Below are 14,460 nucleotides of genomic sequence, written 5' to 3' on the forward strand. Positions count from 1 at the left end.
CATTTTCATCTAGGTTTTTACCATGTCAGTGTCCCTTTCTTTCTCAAAACTGCATGAAATCAATTGATCTATCCATTTCGTAATGCCTTTGGTAAATTTTTCTATCAAATGCTCTGAAGTATATATGAGATCTAAGGGTTTTTTTGGTTGTTGCTGACTTCATATATTTCTGCTAACCATGATATGGGTTTGATGCAGAGGATTATGATTGAGTAAGGGTTGCATTGGTCGATATCTGTTTAGAAGGAGGAGAAGGAGAAAAGTGGTGTTAGGGTTGAGAGCTAAAGATGCATGTGAAAAGAGGAGGTGTGTGGAATGGAGGGTGGCAGGGCTACCAGCGTGGTAGAAATGGAGGATGGGGAGGTTGGGGTTTTCATCATCGAATAACTGTGGTGGGCTTCCTTGTTATCTTTGTGGTCATGCCATTGGTTTTTTTGGCAATTAGGTCTCGTCACTCCGCATCTACATCTGTAACTGGTAAGCTTCTTCCTGCCCTCCTCCCGCATTGGTAAGCTTCTTATTGCCATCCTCCCTTGTCAGGTTTCTTCTGTCTCTTTTTTTGGGGTGGATTAGCATTTAATTTATCTTTATTGGCAAGCATTCCCTTTCTTAATCTGGTAGTATTACAATGAAGTGTAGACTTCTTACAAAATTCAAGTAAGATCTCCATTACAATGAAGTGTAGCCGTCTTATACTATTTCAGAAAGATCCCTTTCATTGAGAACCCACTGAACAATGTATTTATGTGATTTGAGCCTTGGTGGGGAATTATCATCACCCCCGGTTAACCATTGAACCAAGACCCCATGGACCTGCTTCGAAATTTGATTTGCCTTCACCACCCCCGGTTAACCATTGAACCAAAACCCCATGGACCTACTTTGGAATTTGATTTTCCTTTTATTTTTTTCACAAGATCTGAAGGCGCAGATGTTATCAAACTTACTTTCCTTGCTTATTGTCAAAAGTTTAGCACCTCTAGCATTTTTCCAAACATTTTGTGAGTTTTCTTTATAGTTTTCCTTTCATTTGATCTGTGTGAAGTTGTGAACTCCATCTCTGCATTAACACAGTACAATACCTACCAGGAGAAAGATTCAAAGTTTGTACCTCTCTCATGCAAGAGCAAAGGTTTTACCAACTGCCCCTGGGGTAATTTCCCTTGCCAAAGATAATGAAACCATTCATCCCGATAGCAAGAAATAACAATGTTCTTTCCTTTCTTTAACAAAGGGAAATGCATATGACTGGTAAATTCGCTGGGCAACTTCTCAGTGAATTTGCTGGGTAGTCCTCGTTTTGAGGAGGATGGTACTAAGAGTGCATGGATTCTGCATAAGCTAAATGGGTATTACAAAAATATATTTGTTAAGAGTTTAGTTCAACATCTTACTCATGGGAATTGAATCTGGGTGGGAAGGGTAACAATCATTCTTCCTATCCACTCATTATCCAAGCCAGACCCACTTTCCATCCATAAAGCTAAATCCACTTCTCATTAGTCAAGCTAAAACCAGTTCTGATCCACCCAACCTAGACCCAATTCACAACAACAATCTTGTTCACCAGCTACTTTCTGCTATACATATCATTTTCACACTATTCCCACAGTGTTCAGAGCACATTGGCCAAAACAAACGATAGATATTATACACACCATTTTATTATTGATGTGTAATGAAATCTTGATCTTAGCATATGCATGATAGCAAAGCAACCCCCTTTTTAGCATTTCAGTATTTTTATAGATATTCTTCTCCATCAAGTCTTTCTACTTGACCTTTTATGTGTTTTTTGTCATTTAAAACAGCAGGGCACAACTTCTCAGGAGATGGATCTGTTAGAATGGTATTCTCTTTCCACATCTTGAAAATCAATTCTATTTTTCTATGTCAATTTTGTTGTTTTTCAGGATCTGGCAATGCACTTGCACTTACGTTAGTCTAATCCCAAAATATAAAAAGTGTCCCTAAACTAAAATTTAATCAACCAAAGTGGATTGAAATACAGAGGAATTATTGAGGATACTGGAGCTTTATCATATGTTAAAAATCAATTTTATCTATTTATCTGTAGGGTTCACAGAAACAGGTAGAAGACTGGAGAAAGCAGAGTTTAACAAAGAGCATTGACTCTCTCTTCCCAAAGGAGGCAAGTATAAGAAAGCTACTGCATTTGGATATCTTAAATTTGCTTTCTCCCCTATTGAGTAGAGAAATGAAAACAAATTTTATTTACTGGGCAGGGGATTGATGTTATAATAGCTAACACATAGGACTCGGGAACTCTAAACTTAAATATTTTTGGATGGAATGATTTATCTTCCTCATGGGTATTAGAAAAGCCCTCTGAAGTAAACCAAAGGGATATTACTAACTCTGAGGTATGATTGGTGAAGATTTTGGTTATTTTCTCTGTTGAACATGTAAGGAAACCTATGTGATGATGATCTATGTAGTTGAGTAGGGTTGTATTAAGCAGGAAGTGAAAACTGACATTAGCAGGGGTGCTTCTCTGTTTCTAACGGTGTATATGAAGCAGAGGCAAACAACTTCTGGAGACAAACTCAAAAAAGTTGCATTCGCAACAAGATGGTGTGATCTTTAATGAAGAAGGCGAGGAAAATCCCGAGGGGGGTAAAATGAATGACGATGTGAAGAAACAAACTTCTAATGACGAAGAAATTATTATGATATTTCAAGAGGATGACATAGTAAGTGAACGTCGAGACGTCAAAGAGAATGCTCTTGATGGTAAGTTTTGATTTTTCCTGGTTAACTAATCTGTGCTATTGGTAGCCTACTGTAAGGTAATGTCTAGTTAAAATCTTAGGACGATGGTTGTTGTAATGCAGACCATTTGCAGCTTGAAGAAATTCCAACAAAAGTTTTGTGGAGGGTAAAATTTTTTGCTGCACTAGATCGCTACTTTTTGTTCTCATGGAAAAGGGAATTGTTATATTATTTTCCAAAATCCTTTTTGAATGTTACTTCTCCAATAGAAAAATTTTATATTTCTTATATTCTAGCATAGTATGCTTTAATTTATAGTAGTTTAATGCTTACAACAATTGAGACAAAAGAGGAGGGAGAAAAGGTCAACAGAGTTGATTCAACAGGATGAAGAAAAACGAGTTGAGCTTGAAAACGTAGCAATTAAATGTTCCAAGGAGGTAGATTCTGCTGTCTTGGGAAAATACAACATTTGGAGGTGGGAGAATGAGAACAAGAATTCTGACTCCACTGTTAGATTGATGTGAGACCAACTAATCATGGCTAGGGTGTATTCAAGCATTTCCCAAGATAGGAATAATCTTGATTTATACCATGAATTGATGCTTCGTATTAAAGAATGTCAACGTACATTGGGTGAGGCTAATTCAGATTCTGATCCATCAGCGTACATTGGGTTTTTCGCTTTGGCTGCTTCTAAATCAAGAGTAGTAAGTGCTTCCATTTGCATTTGGTGTTCATATCCTTTGTTTCTTTTAAAGTTGCAGTTTGTGTGTCAATCTTTCTGCTTTTCATTCTCTTTTTCATGGCCGATAATTGATATGAATGTTTCAGTGCACCTGAGAAGATCAAGGCTATGGGTCATGTCCTATCCAAGGCTAGAGAACAATTTTATGACTGTGCGACAGTAACAAAGAAGTTGCGAGCCATGCTTCAGTCTGCAGATGAGCAAGTAAGGACCTTGAAAAAGAAAAGTACATTTTTAAGTCAGCTGGCAGCAAAGACTGTTCCCAAGGGCTTGCACTATCTGTCCATGCGATTGACCATAGATTATTACTTGCTTGCTCTTGAAAAGCAAGAATTTCCTAAAAAGGACAAGTTGGAGGATCCGACTCTTTATCACTATGCATTATTTTCTGACAATGTATTGGTTGCATCTGTGGTTGTGAATTCAACTGTCATGAATGCTAAGGTGAAGTGTTATTAATTTAAAATACTCTAAAGTTTGGAAGTCCAACAATTTTGCTGCATTTTACATTTAATATTTGGATCTCATTGTAGGTGATTTACTTGTGTTTGCAAGAATCTGAGAAACATGTATTTCATCTTGTCACAGACAAGTTAAATTTTGGGGCCATGAAAATGTGGTTTTTACTTAATCCCCCAAGGAAAGTTGTGATACATGTAGAAAATGTTGATGATTTTAAATGGCTCAATTCCTCCTATTGCCCTGTTCTTCGCCAACTTGAATCCGCAGCTATGAAAGAGTATTATTTCAAGGTAGATCACTCGACTACACTCTCAATAGGTTCCTCCAATTTGAAATATAGAAATCCAAAATATTTATCCATGCTAAATCATCTTTGTTTCTATCTTCCACAAGTTTATCCCAAACTAGAAAAGATCATTTTCTTGGATGATGATATTGTGGTGCAGAAAGATTTGATGCCCTTGTGGTCAATAGATCTTCATGGAAAGGTTAATGGTTTAGTGGAAACTTGTGGAGAAAGCTTTCACCGGTTTGACAAATACCTTAATTTTTCCAATCCGCACATAGCCAGGCACTTTGATCCTAATGCTTGTGGTTGGGCATATGGGATGAATGTATTTGATCTCAAAGAATGGAAGAAACAAGATATAACTGGAATATATCACAAGTGGCAGAACATGGTAAGTGTGTAGTGTGGTTTATTTATGTTAATTCCTGTGATGCTTACTTTAAAGTATTTGAAGTAAATCTGAAGTAATTAGCTAGAAAACTTAATGGGTTTTTCTTTGTTTGATTTCTAAGTTTTTCTTTTATTGTATGTCAGAATGAGGATAGAGTGTTGTGGAAGCTTGGAACACTACCCCCTAGATTTTCACATTGGCTGCTTCTAAATCAAGAGTAGTAAGTGCTTCCATTTGCATTTGGTGTTCATATCCTTTGTTTATTTTAATGTTGCAGTATGTGTGTCAATCTTTCTTCTTTTCATTCTCTTTTTCATGTCCGATAATTGATATGAATGTTTCAGTGCACCTAAGAAGATCAAGGCTATGGGTCATGTCCTATCCAAGGCTAGAGAACAATTTTATGACTATGCGACAGTAACAAAGAAGCTCCAAGCCATGCTTCAGTTTGTAGACGAGAAGGTACAGACCTTGAAAAAGCAAAGTAAATTTTTAAGTCAGGTGGCAGTAAAGACTGTTGCCAAGGGCCTGCACTGTCTGCCCATGCGATTGACCATAGATTATTACTTGCTTCCTCTTGAAAAGCAAGAATTTCCTAAAAAGGAAAAGTTGGAGGATCCGACTCTTTATCACTATGCATTATTTTATGACAATGTATTGGATGCATTTGTGGTTGTGAATTCAACTGTCATGAATGCTAAGGTGAAGTGTTATTAATTTAAAACACTCTAAAGTTTGGAAGTCCAAAAGTTTTTCTGCATTTACATTTAATATTTGGATCTCATTGTAGGTGATTTACTTGTGTTTGCAGGAATCTGAGAAACATGTATTTCATCTCGTCACAAACAAGTTAAATTTTGGGGCCATGAAAATGTGGTTTTTACTTAATCCCCTAGGGAAAGCTGTGATACATGTAGAAAATGTTGATGATTTTAAATGGCTCAATTCCTCCTATTGCTTTGTGCTTCGCCAACTTGAATCCACAACTATGAAAGAGTATTATTTCAAGGCAGATCACCTGACTACACTCTTAGCACGTTCCTCCAATTTGAAATATATAAATCCAAAATATTTATCCATGCTAAATCATCTTCGTTTCTATCTTCCACAAGTTTATCCCAAAATGGACAAGATCCTTTTCTTGGATGATGATATTGTGGTGCAGAAAGATTTGATGCCCTTGTGGTTAGTAGATCTTCATGGAAAGGTTAATGGTTTAGTGGAAACTTGTGGAGAAAGCTTTCGCCGGTTTGACAAATACCTTAACTTTTCCAATCCGCACATGGCTAGGAACTTTGATCCTAATGCTTTTGGTTGGGCACATGGGATGAATGTATTTGATCTCAAAGAATGGAAGAAACAAGATATAACTAGAATATATCACAAGTGGCAGAACATGGTAAGTGTGTAGTGTGGTTTATTTATGTTAATTCTTGTGATGCTTACTTTAAAGTATTTGAAGTAAATCTGAAGTAATTAGCTAGAAAACTTAATGGGTTTTTCTTTGTTCGATTTCTAAGTTTTTCTTTTATTGTATGTCAGAATGAGGATAGAGTGTTGTGGAAGCTTGGAACACTACCCCCTGGATTGAACATTTTATGGCTTGACCCATCCTTTGGACAAGTCTTGGCATGTGCTAGGTTTAGGATATAATCCTAGTGTGGACCGTTCAGAGATTGACAATGCAACTATTGTTCATTACAATGGGAACATGAAACCTTGGTTAGAGTTGGCAATGACGAAGTACAGGCCTTACTAGACAAAATATATAAAATATGATCATCCTTTCTTACAACAATGCAATATAAATGAATAGTTGTGACCTCAATATTCATACTACAACATATTGTCAGATGTAAAGTGTAAAGGCCCTTGATTCTGGAAGTCTTGTCTGTCTCTATTCATTTTGATAATTCATTCTAATTCATTTGTTTTTGGAGTTCCACAGAAGGTTTCTAGTTATGGCTCAATGAGTTAGGTTTTTGGACATCTAGTAGCCTAGCCAGGTTTAAGATTTACAAATTTTATGTCCTCATTGTATTCCTTCATAGTTGGAAGTAAACTCTTATATAAGTATTCTTTTCTTTGTTAGTTAATATTTCTTTTTCATCAAGTAATTACACAAAATGTTCTTCCAAGAACACAAAGAAGTACGAGACATAGAGATTTAGGCTTTCAAGCCAGGGAAAAACCTCTCAACAGGGGAAAACCCAACAATCCTCCTCTTATTGAATTTATTCAAAATGAGATATCCAACACAAGACCAAAGACTCCCTCCAAGTTAGCCCTCCTCTTTAAGTCAAGGTCAATAGTTGAATCTCTGCCTAGTCAAAGTCAGAAGCAGCTTCCAAATTTCTGTCCTTATTGCAGGTTTAGTCTCTTATTATAATATGCTGACTTCCAATTACAGACTCTTTGCCTTCTATTACTGATCTTCGACTACTACAACAAACCCTTGACTCTTTACCACAGATATTCAAATCCTACTGCAAATATATAGCTTTATATTGAGATTCGGCTTAGTCATAGACTTCGGTTTCTTCAAGTGTTGTAGACTTCTTTTTATCCTCGGTTTTTATTCTCCCATTGGATTACAAACTTCAAGATTTTTCACTTTCTTGGTTGCTACCCAAAAGAGGTCGAATATAGGCTAAAACGCCTGGATATCATTCTCCATGAGCTTTGACTTAACTAAACAAAGAGTGACTGTGACTGGATTGTTGCCTTTGTAATGTTGAAATGTCATGCAATCTTTGCTTGTGACAAGATGCAATAGCCCTAATTAGACAACACCGAAACTAACTCAATTCAGTGTTTAACTGCCATGACCAATTCCTTCATTTTCCCATAGTAGCTATGTGTTGCAATAGTCTCATATGGAGCAAGGGTTAATTTGCACATGGACATCTCTCTTTTGACAATGAAGGCAATGTGCTAGGCTCTCATCTAATATATGTTTCTAAGATATAATAAAATTATGGTGTATGAGTTATAATCATTCTCAGTTGTTAGTCATAGTATATGTGCTCCCTGTCTTTGTGCTCATGACTGAAATAAATAATTCTCCATTGAATTTCTATTAGCATCATTCAGCAACTCTTTATTGATTGATGCTATATGAAATGCATCAACTCTGAGTTACTCATAATCCACTTTCTTGCTAAGTTAGAGATCAACTGCCATGTTTCTGGAGATGTTTCATTTCCTCAAGGAGTTGCTAATTTTGCTTTTGTATGACTTTTAATAATTTCTCTCTCCTTACTTGGAGTGTGCTTAAGCGTTCTTGGGTGGATTAATACTTACTAGAGTTGTTTCCCTCTCCCCTGAGCATTATTTTCATTTGATTGGGCGAGTTTGAGCTCAATCTTGGTTGTCTAAGAGGTCATAGGTACTAGATAAGGCCATGCATAACCGTAGGAGATCATTGGATTTCCAATTTCCCTTCATTCCCATAAATCCATTGAATACATGGGTGCTGAAATGTACAAGGTAGAGCATTCTTGATGTGTATTTATGGTAGAATGTAATTATATTATAATGTTGTTAAATTGAGATTCATTACTTGAGTGATTCAAATTATATGTTGTTCCATTGGTATTGGGAATCGTTACATGAGAACCCATTAACTATAATTATTCACCAATAATATCTAGAGGTTGTTCTGTACTAGAATGATGATTGTCCAGTATGATGTATAATGAGGATAAGGTTGAAGAAATGAATGAGGAGAAATCTCATTCAGGGGGCAGTGTGGATGAAGGTTGTACTGTAGAAAAATAAAATACAGTAGTATGGACAAATATGGACAAATTCTGATGAAGAACATGCAACATTAGCCAACTTCGATGAAAACACAAAATGTGAATAGTTTGAGCTATCTGATTTCGCATTTATTGCATATTCAACTGGTGGATCTGTATCTTCTTGTATTGATAATATGGAAGATCAAGATTACATACAACAATGTATACACACTTTTACCTTAAGGAAAAGTGTTGCGCAAAATACCCTCAAGGAAAACTCCCCTGAGACAAATATCAAGTCAGTGAGCAAAAACTATTGTAAAGATGCTAGCAGTTAATTGTCCAAGGGTGATTTTTGGATGGCCGTGCAAGAACTAAAGATTTTATCCCTCTATCCAAAGGATCTTCTCTCAACTACAAAGGGTATGCTAATAAATGCTTCTGGGAAAAAGGCACAACATATTTATCTTTGGTTGGGAGTTTATCCATATTACCCATGATGTAAATAGTTATAATGTCATGTTGAGTAGATTTGGCACACCTTTAAGAAGGTATAATTATCGAATGGGGGCTAGAAATCTAAAATGTTATCCATTGGATTAGATATAGGATTGTATTTTTCTAGATGGGAAGGCTGATATAGCTTGAGCTTGTAGGAATTAATTATTGGAGAATACCCTATTGCAGAGGAAGCTTTGGGTTGAATGAAATTTCATGAAGCTACTGTAGAATCTGTGAGCTAAATTTTTTATTTTTAATATATTTTTTCCTTTTATTTTTAATATATTTTTTCCTTATACTATTTCTTCTGACAGATGGCATATGATATGTAGGAATCTTTTCACTCTATAGAAGATATTCATGGCCTTGTGTATGGTCAAGAAGATTCATAAACCTCAAATGACGACAATCTGCTATTCAAAGTTAACAAAGATATTTTGGATATTAGAAAGATATTTGTATCATGCTTATGCATGGTACAAGCTCTATATCCTCTAGAAAAGCTACAATAAATACTTAGCATAGAAGGATTTGCAGCTGATGGCATCATTTGGATTGTTGGCTACCATTGTGAAATGGGATGAGGGAAATGTGTAGCAAAATCATATTCTAGAAACCATTTATCTTTGGTTGGGAGTTTACCCATATTTCCCATGATGTAAATAGTTATAATGTCATGTTGAGTAGATTTTTGGCACACCTTTAAGAAGGTATCATTATCGAATGGGGGCTAGAAATCTAAAATGTTATCCATTGAATTAGATATAGGATTATATTTGTCTAGATGGGAAGGTTGATATAGTTTGATCTTGTAGGAATTAATTATTGGAGAATACCCTATTGCAGAGGAAGCTTTGGGTTGAATGAAATTTCATGAACCTACTGTAGAATCTGTGAGCTAAATTATTTTTATTTTTAATATATTTTTTCCTTATACTATTTCTTATGACGGATGGCATATGATATGTAGGAAGCTTTTCACTCTATAGAAGATATTCATGGCCTTGTGTATGGTCAAGAAGATTCCTAAACCTCAAATGACGACAATCTGCTATTCAAAGTTAACAAAGATATTTTAGATATTAGAAAGTCATTTGTATCATGCTTATGCATGGTACAAGCTCTATATCCTCCAAAAAAGCTACAATAAATACTTAGCATAGAAGGATTTGCAGCTAATGGCATCATCTGGATTGTTGGCTATTATTTCTATTATGCCCTATGATCACAAGCATGGAGCTCACCATTTTGAGGTGGAGAATGAGAAGGAAAGAAGTTCAAGAATGGCTAGTCTTTTAAGTTTTTGGATTTAGTTTGGATTCTAAAATGGATACCAGAGAAGTGGTAAGTTATTTCAATGAAAAGGCTTAAGTTCATGTGTCACTGTTTGAGATGTTTGCATTTGTATAGGTTTTTCTAGTATAAGTATTATATTTTATTCTTAGTTCAAGGAATTTTCTTCCAATATGTCTAATAATAATATGTTTTTTTGGCAGTTGTCATGCTCAACACTTCTATCTGAAGTGGTAATAATAAGTATAGAGCTCATTAAAGAATTTATTTTTGAAATTAGGTCTTGATGTTGCTGAGAAGTCAGAGCACACATATATTCTTCTAAGCACTTTTTATGCTTGTACAGGTTACCTCCCATATGTCTTTCCATATGTACCTTGTACCTTGTTACCTCCCAATGTACCTTGTTACCTCCAAACTTGCAAGTAAATTGTTACCTTCCATATGAAGAATTATCAGCCATTGAGACAGAAATCAATGTTTCACCTGCCAAAGGTCCCAATGTTCAATCAAAAGAAGTACCCATAGTAGCAACTCCACCTCCTGTCCTAGATCTTCTTGGTTATTTGATAGGTTTAGGCAATGCACTTGTCCCTAGAGATTAGTGAGCAGTAGGCTCTGGGTGGGTATTAGATAGTCAATTCCATTTCATTTTGTAAAGAACAAATGGAAAAAATTGGCTTTATTGTTGTTAGATGTGAATTGTATTTACTATGATAAGCGTCAACCTGATTAAAGCAACTTGTGATATTTGGTTAATGCTTTGTGCAGGCCTCCATTGCCTGTTTTACTTGCATCATCAGTATGTCAAGGCCTTCAGATCAATGGGAAACTTATATGGCGTGATGGTCAAATTTTTTACAGCTTGAAGTTTTAGAATAACTCTTTTGGTCTTGCAGTTGTTGGACCTCTACAGGTGTAGTTCATAAAATGTGAAAATAGTTGAGATATTAGTTCTATTTACTATAAATATTGCTAGTTTAATAGGATGTAGATGCACATCTATTTTGAGTCCTTTTTCTAAGTTTCGTTCCTAGTAAATTAGGTGCCACCATTGCAGCCTGGTAGCTCAGCACACACACTGCTGCCAATGGTATTGTTTCAAAACATATCTCCTGGACTAGAAAATGCTCTTTTGTAGGTGGAAGTAAAAAATAATCAACAACTTGTTTGGTATTTTAATGATAATATTCCATTTGAAGTTTTCTTCACTGAGGATGGCAGGATGGAGCGTGCAACATTTTTAGAGGTAATAATGAATGCTAGGATCTAAATTTTAAGCTTTGGAAGTTTTCTTCATTGAGGATGGCATGATGGAGCGTGCAACGTTTCTGGAGGTAATAATGAATGCTAGGACCATTCCCTCTCTGCTGCTCTGCCTGTGCCTTCAATTCTATTGGATTTTTAGGACTTTTGGGCCAGAAGGATTGGGTAGGATGGACAAATCCAGGAGATCAAAAGGGAAAGAGAAAGAGCACATAGACAGTGAGCTTGTTCTCTCCATTGAAAAGCTGCAGGGAATCCAGGATGAGCTTGAGAGGGTAAGTTCTCATGCACTCTGAAAAATGCTTTTTGGGGTTATTTTATTTTATCTATTTATTTTTAAATTGGTTTTTTTCTTATCTTTTTTGAAAACCTTTTGCCCATTCCTTTCTCTATGTATTATTTTTTTGATTTATTGGTGCATCTGTGGATTGATTGAATTTTTTCTTGTCTGTGCGCTGCTTGAGAATGATTTGTTACAATAGTTTTTCACTAAACCCACACTTCATCTTCATATTCTTTCAGTCTTTTGGATATGGACATTTTGATTGGTTTACATATGTTGTTTTTCCAATAGTGTCGAGGAAATTGTTTCAAGGAAAATTTGAAACTAGAACATCCTCAAATTAGTTATTTTAGTTTTTTTGTCATATCCATTTATTGTTTGGTCGTGAGTTGGTAAAGCTCGGGGTTCAACAAATGTAAAATTTTTTGCGACAATTCTTGATCAGTTACAATCTGCCTGTTTACGATTAGGTTCATAATGACCTGGTGACCTGAGGCTCTCTCAATGTAGTATGCTGCACTCCTAAATCCCTTTTGGTCTCAATTACAGTCTACACATTTATGATAAGGTCATAGTGGCCTGGTCACCTAGGGTACTCTCGGCCTAGTCACTGCCCCCAAAGGATCTAACAAGGTTGCTGGACTTAATGGAAAAAGCTCACAATTCTATTCGGCACCTGCCCTTAGGGAAGGGTAGACCTGCCTTACCTATATGGTTGTTGACAGTTGGCTTATTCTTACATTCGTTTTTTTATTAGTTGCTGGAAAGCTTTCTTGGAGGAATTAGTGGATAGAGTTTAAGTTGGATTCCAGATGACAAGCAGAGTATTCCTACATTACATATTTGTAATTTCATAGTTTCATTCACATTGAGGAAGAACCAGATTCATTGTATCACTTTTGTTTTCCCTTTCCCCACTTATATAGTGACGTTGCAGCTCTGGATTTATTTTTTCCTTCTACTTTTGCTCTCTGAGATTGAATCTAAAGTTTCCAGTACCTAGTAGAGCCTTTTTCTCTTCTATCATAAGATGCATGTGTGTGTAAACCTATGTAGTTGATGAAATAAGTTTGGAGTGGACTGAAACAGTGATATTTTGCTATGGTGGTGATGATGAATCATTTTTTCAATTGAGCATAACATGTCTATATGATATAATGCAGAAAAATGGAAAACAAAGTGAAATTTTTAAAGGGTGCATTGAGCTGCTCTCTTTTGGCTATTCATCTCCAGTTGTGTTGAATGTTAGAAATGGGGGCCAACTGCAATTTTTTTTTCTTTCATGAGACTGTAGAAATCGGTCTCCAAATGAATTGAAAATGTCCTAGTGCACTCTGGGTTGTTCTATCACTAGTCTTACATGGGATGTTTGTATTCAAGTCATTCAGGTTATTATTATTTTTAGTTATTATATGATGTCCAACTGTGTGGGGCCTTCTACATGGGTAAATTGCACTTGGGTATTATGGACAATTGAGTCCTCAATTATTTTTTGTGCTTTTCCTTTCACTACAGGGTCTTTAACATTCATTACTGTTTGATATGTTGAGCATTAAATATCATCTGCCCTTCTTTGTGCTTTGCCTTTCACTACAGGGTCTTTAACATTCAATACTGTTTGATACGCTGAGCATTAAATATCATCTTCCCTTCACCATAAACCATAAAAAAATAAAGCTTTCTTTATATATAATTTATTTGAATGAAAAAAAGGGAGAGAGCTGTTGTTTCAATTTCTCTAGCGTGGCATACACCAAACTGTGAAACACATTGTTTCTATTTTAACAGAATAAGCATGCAGTTCATCGAATTAAAAATCGAATTATATCAAAGCTACAAATTAGAACACCCATTTTAAAAAATCCCCCTATCAGGAAACAACATGGAAATATGCTTATTTCCATTATAATCGAGTGTCAAGGATATGATATGTAGCTTAATGTTATGAATAGTGCAACCTGTTTACATGAGATTGCCATTGTGAACTAATGGAATTCTAGGAAGGGGTGTCTTCCTTGTGTACAATATGAAACAAGTTCTTCGTTAGATATATCAAATTTTCTGATAATTCAACTTTCAATAATCATGTGATTCTGGATCCTATGAATAGTAATAATGGGATACATAGGACTGAGAATTGACGATAGTTGGCAATTCTAATCTCAGTAATTAGGTAGGGAAGATTGCAACTAAAGAAGGTGGTGATAACAATCTGCATCAGAAGGCCTCTGATCTTGGTCTCGTTCCAAGCATCTATTCTGTAAATTCCTCAACATCTTAGACACATTTAGCCCACTTGTCCTGATAAGGTGTCCAATACTCCACACATCAAATTTAACCCCATGAACACCCCTAGACATCTCAAGAGCATGGTTCAAGCCACTAAGATTATGAGGGTAAATCTGAGGTGCACCAATGGCATCCTCAAAGTCTATTATAAACCACTCATCTAATTCAATGTTCTTCATCATGTTATCCCACCTGAGATCCCTGTGCATAAATGAAAGGGTGTGCAAAGACACCAGTGCCTTGGTCACAAATTTTAGAGCTTCCACAAGCTGTTTGGGTTTGGTGTTTGGGTTTGTTTGTAGTTTTTAATTTTTATCTTTTTTCTTTAATTTAAAATCAATGACTATAAATGTAATTTTAAGGATTTCCATAACTCTTCACTTGGTTTGGTGTTTGGGTTTGTTCGTAGTTTTTAATTTTTATCTTTTTTCTTTTTTCTTTAATTTAAAATAAATGACTATA

The 14,460-nt window shown here is 35.7% G+C and overlaps 2 pseudogenes; both read left to right on the forward strand.

Moving 5' to 3' along the window:
• Positions 1-287: 287 nt before the first annotated feature.
• On the forward strand, positions 288-4,872 carry LOC149247199 (polygalacturonate 4-alpha-galacturonosyltransferase-like; annotated as a pseudogene).
• A 19-nt stretch (positions 4,873-4,891) lies between these two features.
• Positions 4,892-6,571, forward strand: LOC149247200 (polygalacturonate 4-alpha-galacturonosyltransferase-like; annotated as a pseudogene).
• Positions 6,572-14,460: the final 7,889 nt, after the last annotated feature.

The sequence above is a fragment of the Pinus tabuliformis genome, chromosome 7 (assembly GCF_031772625.1).
Source record: "Pinus tabuliformis cultivar Carrire ecotype Pingquan chromosome 7, CPIR1, whole genome shotgun sequence".
Lineage (NCBI taxonomy): Eukaryota > Viridiplantae > Streptophyta > Pinopsida > Pinales > Pinaceae > Pinus > Pinus tabuliformis.